The 10,533-nt window shown below is 40.2% G+C and overlaps 1 long non-coding RNA gene across 1 annotated transcript; it reads right to left on the reverse strand.

The window, feature by feature from the left end:
* Positions 1–7,458: 7,458 nt before the first annotated feature.
* On the reverse strand, positions 7,459–9,467 carry LOC124683163. Its single transcript, XR_006996575.1, has 5 exons — positions 9,261–9,467; positions 8,892–9,172; positions 8,648–8,776; positions 8,269–8,523; positions 7,459–7,541 (listed from the first exon to the last, which is right to left on the reverse strand). It is a non-coding gene; the product is annotated as an uncharacterized LOC124683163 (long non-coding RNA).
* Positions 9,468–10,533: the final 1,066 nt, after the last annotated feature.

Genomic DNA, 10,533 nt, shown 5'->3' on the forward strand with positions numbered 1-10,533 from the left:
CAATGAAGGACGTAGTATTTACATATGTGAAGAATGGCCCTCTCATCGAGCCTCGCGCGAGAAGAGGATCTACCTCGACAAATGAAAGGTCTCGCTAAATTGGTACAAGGGTTACATAAAACATAAAGACGCCAAAGACTATATCTATGCGGAAGTTAAATATGTGCATCACTTCAAACGTTACTGGGTACAAATTCCTCTGAGTGAATTGTTCCAGCTGTTCAATCTGCGCGACCTCGACAAATCTATCATCGGTTGCTACGTTCGTAAGTGATTTATTAATTTCTACCCCATCTCGTTCATTGCTCGCACTATATATATATATATATATTGTCCTAACTATCTTGTTGTGTACGCTATATATTATGCAGAATGAAGAAGCGGGAAATGCGAATAAGGAACATCCATGATGTTGGGTTCATTGACCCACACATCGTTAATTCATATGTGTTAGAACACCACCCCGCCGACGTGGAGGAAGACCTGTGGCGGTTTATTAGAAAACAGACAAGAGAAAAGTGATATTCTATTTCCTTACCATTTTGGGTGAGTGTTTCTGTCTTGAGCACATTCTCTTTTGTTTACTCCATGCATGGTATGTGGCTAATCGATGAGTTATGCATGATCGTGCATGTATCGTGTCCGCAGGTTCCACTGGATTCTTATGGTAATTAAAGTTCAGACCTCCTCGGTTCTCGTCCACGACTCTCTGAATATGGATCCGGCGCTTTGGGGCGACATGAGAAAAATGATGCAAAAGTAATTATTTTCATTCATTTGCGCTCTATATCGATCGGCCTATTTCGTTCATCATTTCCTAATATCAAGTAACTAATTAATAACTCTCTTGTTTATTTAATTTTCTTTGCCTCATAGGGTTTGGAGACGGTTCGTAGATACCAAGGTCGGTGAATTCAAAAAAGAGCTACATTTTAAAATGGCAAGTGCGGACGACCGGGGATACTCAGCCACCGGGGACCAATCTATGTGGATACTATGTTTGTGAGAGGATCCGGAGATACTGCAATGAGCGGGACCGGACGTGTGAGAACAACATCCCGAGGAATAACCTCCGGAAGACGCTTAGTCCGAAGCTCGCTTCCGACCACTTCAAGAGGAACTAGCTGGATGGTTGGCGAGGGAAGTCATCGATCCTAGAGGAGAACACTATTACGATGACGTAGAACTTTATATGCACCAGAATTTGTAACTAACTTGTTCAAAATTGTATATGGTCATCCGATATTGAATATATATTGTATATGGTCATCCGATATTGAATATATATTGTATATTCCTCTTGAATTCTTTTTGGTTCTAATTTCAAATTTGTTTGAAATTGTACATTCATATGCATGTATGTATACAGTACCGTAGAATATGTGAAACTCCTTCAGAATTAAAACCCAAAAGAAATAAAATAATACAAATTAAAAAGAAACCAGATTTAGGGGGAGGGGGGCTAAACCCTAAACCCTGCGGAGGCCTTTAGTCGCGGTTGGCCAGAAGAACCGCGACTAAAGGGCTCCGCCCTGGCGCTCGCCTGCGGCCCACGTGGACGGGCCTTTAGTCGCGGTTTGTAAGGAACCGCGACTAAAGGGGGGGGCCTTTAGTCGCGCCACTTTGGTCGCGGTTGCGCCACCGCGACTAATGGCAGTTGCCAACCGCGACCAAAGCCACTTTTTCCACCAGTGAGCGTAAGCGACACCGTTACGCGTAGAAGTCAGAAATTTTATAGCAGAATGATTAATTTAACTTCTTAGCAACTATTGGGGGAGTGAGGATACAGATGCATACATATTTTTTTTATTTAGGTGTCTCATGTTAGATTAACTTGAATTAGGATATTAATTAGAAAAGTTATGTGTAGGTTAAAGCTTGTTTGTCACTAGCAGTTTTTTAAACAAAACTCTTTAGCAATGTGTATTACGTTTGTGTTGCAACGAGGGATCCCTTTGATCTAAAAAAAAAATTGATGCAACGAGTACCGATGAGGGAAAATTGGGTCTGGTCGTTCTGAACGACACATACCAGAAGAAATATTTGTATTTGTATTATTCCAGCATACAGACCTGAGACCTAGCTTTATAAGTTACAGTTAGAATTCTTCCTGAGACAGGGATTCACACATATATACATCCTCTTTCAATTTTAGCATACAACAGAAACTTGGAGGATCTAGGCCTGAAGCTCGGCAGTAACTTGTCTGAGGCCCCTACTGTTCTGGAATACCACACGCACCACAACAAGCTGTTGTAAAATTTCAGTGTGTAAATGGGGCAGGCTTTGGAGCTTATATGAGGAGATCGACTACCTGAATAATCGTCTAAATGGTTTTGAAACCAGGAAGATTGGAAGGGAGCACAATAGAGCTGCTCATGAGCTAGGATCTTTGGCCTGGTTTTAGGTGATTCATTGAACCTGGCTGGGTTCATGTCCCTGTAATTCTAAATGAGTTGATTTACATGAACTATTATGATGATACCTGAAGCAACTCTCTCTCAGGAGTGGTGTTTTGAAACATGGAAGCATATGCTTCCTCTATTTTGAAATGCATCTTACACATATTTTGAATTTCAAAAAATTGAAACGAAAAATTTGCACATATATCTTTACGTGCTACGCGCTTACAAAGTCGTTTCATAAAAAATTGACTTGTCATGTGACGTGTGTATAAAAGACAAAACTGCATACTAGAAATAATGCTTTTCGCATGATAAGTTTTTCATGAAACTTAGCGAACACACATATATTATGGAGACGTACATGTAAAAAAAATTATCAAAAAATTTCGACACTTCAAAATATGATTTTTTTTGGTAGAGGGAGCATCCGCACCTAGGAACCGAATTGAATTTCCACTCTCTCCCTTAAAAAGAAAGAACAAGAGACATCCCAGCAACATGGGTGAACGCACATCATTTTCCAGATACATCGAGCCGTTGGGCTTCACACAAATACTCCCTCCCTTCTTTTTTAATTGACTCAAATTTAGTACAACTTTGTACTAAATTTGAGTCAATTAAAAAGAACCGGAGGGAGTATGTATTATTCAATCATTATTCTGTAAACAGCAATATATTTCTTCACTCACGCTGGTAAAAATCAATCCAATAAATACAATTTACACAAGATGCACCAGTACATAGGTTAACAACAAAACATCTGAGAAAATACGTATAGTTTACACTAGATTAATTAACAACTCATGTCCATTGATTTACATCCCAAATCTGACGTATTTCCGTGAAAAATTACATACAATTTTATAGTAAATTTCACGTGCAAAGCACGTGCCTTCTACTAGTATATATAGGATGTAACTTTTGTGTTAATTTAACAATTTCTTACATGCCAGCTACTGGAGGAAGGAAAAAAGCGATCCTTCTTGAGTTCTTGGGCGAAGGTTTCAAGTCTGGTCATGGCGTGTCGGTGGAGTGTGGACGGAAGCAAAGATGTGCAACGAACGGGAAACAAAAGCCAGAGAAACGTTCTGACCTCCACTTTCTATTTTCGTCACCTGTCGCTATCACCTGTTGTATGACTTTCTATTTTTGGGGAGGGCACCGCGGTAGGCAAACCGGTGCCTGGGCACCCTGTAGCAGCGTGGTATGTCGTTTTTCCAAGGGAATATTTGATCAGAATTTTGACCAGGGCGTCCATAAGGATATGGTATAAAAGTAAAAAAAAAAAGGAAAATTTTAAGCGTCCTGCCCCTATATAGCCACACTTTGCCTAAAGGCTTTGCTGTTTTACCATATACACGGTCCTCTAAATTCTTTCAGTGATTTCCCATGTCATGGGAGTTTTTTCTGACCCGTGTCCTTTAGGATATTCGAGCAACAGATATTTGCAAAAGGTATCTACAAAAGCTAGAATCAGTCGTTGACTATTTCAGTCAATTAGGGTCGACGGTAAAAAAAATAGTTCATACAATATAATGTGTTATTTGACCAAATTGACGTGAGAAGTTACCAATATATAGACACCATACACATGTGATAATGTCTACTCTCAGCCAGTTAGCCCGCCTTTCAATAAAATTCTCACACGTACAAGAGTGAGTTCATTATCTCTCCTCCACTTGAGCAATTATCCTATTTGGCCACATGGTTCTTAAAAAAAGAGCCATTATATGGACGCCCTATATGGTGGCGTTTAAAAAGTTACTCTGACTATGCAAACAATAAATGTTTTTAATAATTTAGCTACTATTGTACGTACTGTTTACATGCTAATTCATATCCATGAGGCTTGATATTTTGGTAACCTCGCTTAAGTTACGATTTAGGGTCTATGATATAATCTAAAGAGCATGTGTATTTTTCTGATATATGTCATTATTGATTGTCATATTATTACTAAATGCATGTCATGGATGATCTTAGCGGAAAGTGTCTTTGGCTCCTGAGCTCCGGTGCTCCCATCATTGAATAATTTTTTTTTCATTTTTAGGTTTCAGAAAATTATTGGAAAACTCTAAACATATTCAATGCTGTAACCTCCAAACATGTAAAAACCGCAATGCAAAATTACTTAAATTGAATCCTACATAAAAATGAAAATATCTGATATATTTTGCAGATTTTATAATATCATCAAGATCCAATATTTTGTTATTGTTAGCTTAAATTACAAAATATTTAAAATTATTATTTTGCACGTGTGTGGAATACATCATTGATTACATCTAGAATTGTTTTCATATTTTTCAAACTCATAAATATGATTTTTTATTTTCTTAAAACAACAAGCTAACTTGAGCCCCATGAGACCAACTATGTCCACCCTGATCTTATACACGAGAGAAACTCTATCAACTTTAACAATAATTTTAGACGTTTTAGTTCTTACTGTTGGGTAAGGTATTGTTGACACGCGGGGTGGGGTTTTTACGGTAGATTTTTTAAAAGTTGGCTCCACAAGTATAAAATATTCTTTTAGCATGTTAACTAACCGGGACTAAAGGCTTTCTAGGTACGTTTTCTCCCCATGCACCCCCCTCCCCCCGATTGCCTTTTTAGGTTGGTAAAATACAGAAAAATGATAGAAAGTTCGGAAAAACTAAAATCTTTTAGGATTCCTGTATGTTACACAACCTACTATTAGGGGAAATTAACATATTTGAATTTTGATTATTTTTAGAAAAAAAGTTTAGAAAAAGGTAAAATGGCATTAACTTTTACATACGACGGAAAAATGTGTAATATATCAAAATGGATCGTGGTTTACCAAGTTGGCAAATTTTTAGATTCTCAAAATTCCAGATGGAAATATGAAAGCAAGAAGATTTTAATTTTTGCCAAAAATTCAGGATTTTTATTTTTTATTTTAAAAAAAATTAAATTAATAATTGCATCCTTCATAAAGATTACTAGTACTTAACCATAAAGGTTAACAAATTTTTAGATTTTCAAATTTTCAAGTTGTAGGTTTTGCAAAAAATATATATATAATTTATTGTTTATTTATGTATTCAAGATTATTGTTACATCTTAAAAGAATTATTTGGAATTGAAAAAATAAAGAAGTGTGACATCGTGACCAACATGTTAATAGAATTGATATGATAGTAGTATCAATAACGTGCGCATAGAGCACTTGTAAGCGGGACGGAAGGAACGGAGAAGTTAAGCATGCTAGTGCTGGAGCAGTCTGAGGATGGGTGACCAAACAGGAAGTTCGATCACAAGTAAGCAATTTAACCTGAGAATCAGCGTAGTTAGAGACTAAACTAGTCAAATAACCGAAATACTTGAAATTCTGAAAAAAAATAGAAAAAATAAGGGAGTGAAAAAATTAGAAAAAAATGAATACAAAAATAGCCATCATGGCCTTTAGTCTGTTTGGTATTACAAACCGCGACTAATCGTCCTTTGCCCCCGATTGCCCAGTTCCGGTTTAAAGGTCCTCACAAACCGGGATTAAAGCCGCATATTCTACTAGTGAGTTTAACTTTTCAAAAATAATATAAACCTTATTCGTTTGGAGATAGTACTAACAAAGCCTGATATTGCACATTGTGTTGACTGCGTAACCTGAATATATACATGCACGCATGCGCGTAAAGTGTGTTTCCCATGAAGCTTACACAACTAGTAGGAAGCATAAGCGCGGCGGCACGCCGCGCCCGTACCTTTTTTAGCATGTAAGTGGTGGGTTGGAAGGGTGACAGTGAATAAGCACATTATATAGTGACTTGCTGTTAGGAGTGACAAATAGAATTCCAGAACAATGCTGAATGTGTCTTTCTGTCATGGAAATCTAGGATGATCACAAGTTCAGAACTAAAGCATGCTTTACATTTCTCTTACAAAATGTGTCTCCCACTCTCCTCTTCCCTCCTCTCTCTAATTACCTACATCGATGCTTCAGGGGGGGCAATGTCTAAAAGCTTCAGTGTGAGCACTGCATTGATAATTCTACAACTACTAATCTGAATGTGATCTGTCAGCCTCATGTCAGAGGTGCATCTTATTAATCTGTTGGATATGGGCTAATGGAACCATTGAGAGTTATTGGTCGCTGCATGTTCTTCTCAATATGTAGTACCTGCCACACTAAACGAATATGTAAACCGAGAAATCAGTAGCAGTTGGTGAACTTAACAATAGATACTGTCCATAAAGTAATCAGATCGACAGCATGTCAGATATTTTCTAGTGGCGGATCTATCAGCAAAATAAACTTTTAGTCTGAAGGTTAATTTACACATAGTGTCCTGCCTTAAGGCTGGATATAGGCCCTAGCTGGATATTTACATGTGATTTAAAGCCTCTTCCTGATGGATCCGAACTTGGCATGCATGCACATTCAGATTTGGTAAGGTCATTGGGCACGACTTTTGAATTCCAAAACCAAGGGCTTACAAAGCAGACAAAAAATACCCAGGCAGCAGAAATCATAAAAGTATGCAGAATGGTTTGTTCAACAATAAATCTTGCCAATAAGAGAAAGAATATTAGCATGCTAGGGATTCTATCACAGTAATAGGCTCTGCACTCTAGAGCCTGGAGTGCGCATTAGGGATATGTTAAGAGATTTTAGGTTATGAAAATATATTTGTTAACACAACTACGCATGCAATTCACAGTTTTCATAGTTGATACGTTAAATATAGGGAATGAATGCGAAAAACTAAACACTTGTGGAGTCAGCCAGTCTTTTTATATAAAAAAAATGAAGCAAGCATGAAAAAGCTTTTAGAGGGTTAGTGTCCCGGATTAGGAAGCAGTTGGTTTGGTTGAATAGTTTGTTGGGAACACAGCTGAACACATATCATGATCACAAATTCAAAATTTGAAAAATCTGTCTCACAGTTATTTGAGCAGTACGTCCATTTGAGTTGTACAGTATACAATTAAAATGTGTAAAGAGTAAGTCTAGTTGTACATGAGTTTAGCTCTCAAGTACTAAGTTCCAGATCTACATGTTCTTCGGCGGAAAAAAAATAACATACTCCTGTAGGTCTCAGGTAATTCTCGATTCGTGAACAGACATCCATGTTTAGGCCACTCCTGTTTTCATCAGGCAGCCGACACCTGAAATTAAAAAAATTAGCTTCTCTAATGCATCTACTTTCAATGAATTCCAAAATTAATGCATACTAACCGAGAATTGGGAAGCAATTATAAGACATATGAAGTGGAAACATTCAGCTAACAATGAAGTGGAAATAGGTCATGAATCTGAAAAGGGAACAATACTACGTAAATCAAATGAGGAATCTCATAATAAGATGCAATATTTAGTTAGTCTAGTGTATAATTGCCTCAACCGAGGACGGCAATAGTCTAATTCCTGGCCACAGTTTAAGGGCGAACATGTGCAAGTTGTAAAAAAAAATTCTATTTATTCATACAAACTGCTTCAATTTACGAAGAGTGCGTACATGTAACTTTATGATTTTGTTATTCCTTGGTCAATATAAATAGATAGCATATAATTTGGAAGATACACTGAGAAACTTATGTACGGATTGATTGATGAATTTTGTACCTTGAATCAACCACTGATGTGTGTTATCATATTTTCCTTCAACTACAGTCTATAGTTATTGCGTATTGCAAACTTGTAGTGTGATTGTGAATTTCTGCACGTTTTCCAAAAAAAATTGCATCTGGAAGTCATACGTAAATCGGAGATGCAATTTAAGCTGGATTGATAATAAAAGGTGTTGTATGTCCTAACATCCTTCTCCACAGACTGAAAAATAAAACCTGACGCTTATGATAACACATGGTAAAGGAGGAGAATGGGAGATCTGACCAAAGATAATTTCCAACATGTCCAGCCAAACTGACATTGAAAGAATGAAGTATCTCCAATCTCAATTTTGAGTTGGTTGCACTAATAACAATCTGTGCAAATTCTTCATAATTATGCCTTGGGAGGGAATAATGGGCAGCGGCAGGTCAGATCCACTAAAGGTAAACTAATGCACATAAACAAAATTATGCAAGTTCTTCATAATCAGGCCAATGTTCTGCTTCTGATATACTATACAGAATTGCCAGCTGAACCCTACAAACATCAACCAATTTACAGCCAATAGGAAAGCCAAAATCAAACCGTGAACATGAAGAAGGATCACACAAAGCCCGAAGAATAAACGAATCTTCACTTCAAAAAATAAAGAAAAACGTACCATCACAGGGAATGAGAAATCTCTCAGACGATGCTTCACGATACCTAAGGAAATTCGATATCCACATATGGGAACAAAAATCCTGGGCCCTTCTTACTTTTGAGAAAACCTAAACTCTTCTAGGAATACCTGAACAATGTGACAATAAAATAACATGAAACTACAAGGTAGCAAGTGAAAGTTCAAATAAGCATGTTCATAATAAAATGTGAGGCTCTCTCTACCCTGTAGAATTGTCACTTACAGCGTGTTATCAACGTTGCTTGTCCTAATAAACGAATATAATCATGAAGTTCAGTTTTCTTTGATTAGATCAGAACTGTATGTGCAGTATTAATGCCGATTAGCTGGGGCAGTACTTCTTTAACCACTTTGCAGCAAGAGAACAACATCTCTGAGGATTGCAACCCTGATATCTATCAGGTGAGCAACTGAACTGAACAGTGACCGGCCTGGAACTTGTGCTGATTCGAACCACAGCTTGGAGCCTAATCATGAGCAGCACCCTGAAGATGTAACAGCCAACTAAAAGAAAAATGAAGTGAGGCATGAGTTGTTGACTTGTTGCACCAACATACGGAACTAATCAAGAAGTCTAATCTGTGAAATATACCTAAATCTCCTAGCTGTTTCGGACAGCAAACGCCGCACTACTTGCTCCGGCTTGAACCTGCCTACCAGAACGGCGAGATAGGCCCGTGGCCACTGAACGCTGCAGGTCTGTGCTCTTGAATCACCACCGCCCTTACACCCAGGCTCCCACGATGCAGTCACGCACGCCCGCGCCTATTATCTGCTTCCTCCTAGATGAAACCGCGACGGACACTGGGCGAAGTGCAACAGATGCAGATCGAAGAACCGGTACCGAGTAGCTAGACGCGTGGCCAGTTGGAGCGGCCGCGGCGGGCGCCCTGGTAGCCATGGAACACGCGCAGATCAGCCGGCGGAGAAGCTAGGCCGCCTTGGCAGCGGCCGTGGCGGTAGAGGAGGCCGAGGATCCGACCCACGCCACCTCCAGCCACGAAGAAGGTCGGACAGGGGAGCTCGGGTGGGGAAGAGGCGGCCGTGGCAGCAGAAGAGGCCGAGGACCTGACCCACGTCGCCGCCAGCCACTAAGAAATTCGGCGAGGGTAGCTTGGGCGGGGAAGAGCTCGCCATGGGCGGTGGGCCGGTGGCTCAGGGAAGGGGAGGTGATGTGGTCTAAGACCCCGTTTGTGGTCCGATCTTGCAGTTGACCCGAAATCCAAAGGAGGAAGAGAAGGAGAGCGCGAAGAACACGAAGAACACGAGGAACTCACGCACGCACACCAACCCGATACAACCGATACTTACCCCCGTGGCTCGATGGACCACGCCAATAGAATCAACCCGGAAGAGACGCGCGGTAGAATTCCGAGCGGAGAGATTGGTGATGGAGATGAATCTAGGAGTGGGAGAGAGAGCGGGTAGCACTAGAATCTCACACACCAAATCCAATCATCCAACAAGGGTAGCCTTGATACAAAGGGGATGAAACCCTAGGGAGACAAAGCTCAAATCCATGTCTAAGCCTAAATCTTGTCTAAGGGGTAAGGGAGGGGTCCAGGTTGCTTATATAGGCCTACATGGCCAGCAAGGCGAAAAGGTACATAAGTGGATAACTTAGGCAGTTTGATGGGGCATTCCCGTCAGATCCGGTCCTGGGGTCGGTCAGACCGGGCCTGTGACCGGATGGTCCGGTCGTGGGGCTGGTCGACCGGTCGCCAACCGGAAATGTCGCAGATCTCCGTCCGGTTGGCCCCCGGTACGACGCCGAAGGGAATCCGGTCTGGGGCCCGGTCTGACCGGCCCTGGGACCGGCCTGGCCGGCCTGGGGCCCGGTTGGCCGGCCTCCTGGGCCGGCTAGG

The sequence above is a fragment of the Lolium rigidum genome, chromosome 1 (assembly GCF_022539505.1).
Source record: "Lolium rigidum isolate FL_2022 chromosome 1, APGP_CSIRO_Lrig_0.1, whole genome shotgun sequence".
Classification (NCBI taxonomy): Eukaryota; Viridiplantae; Streptophyta; class Magnoliopsida; order Poales; family Poaceae; genus Lolium; species Lolium rigidum.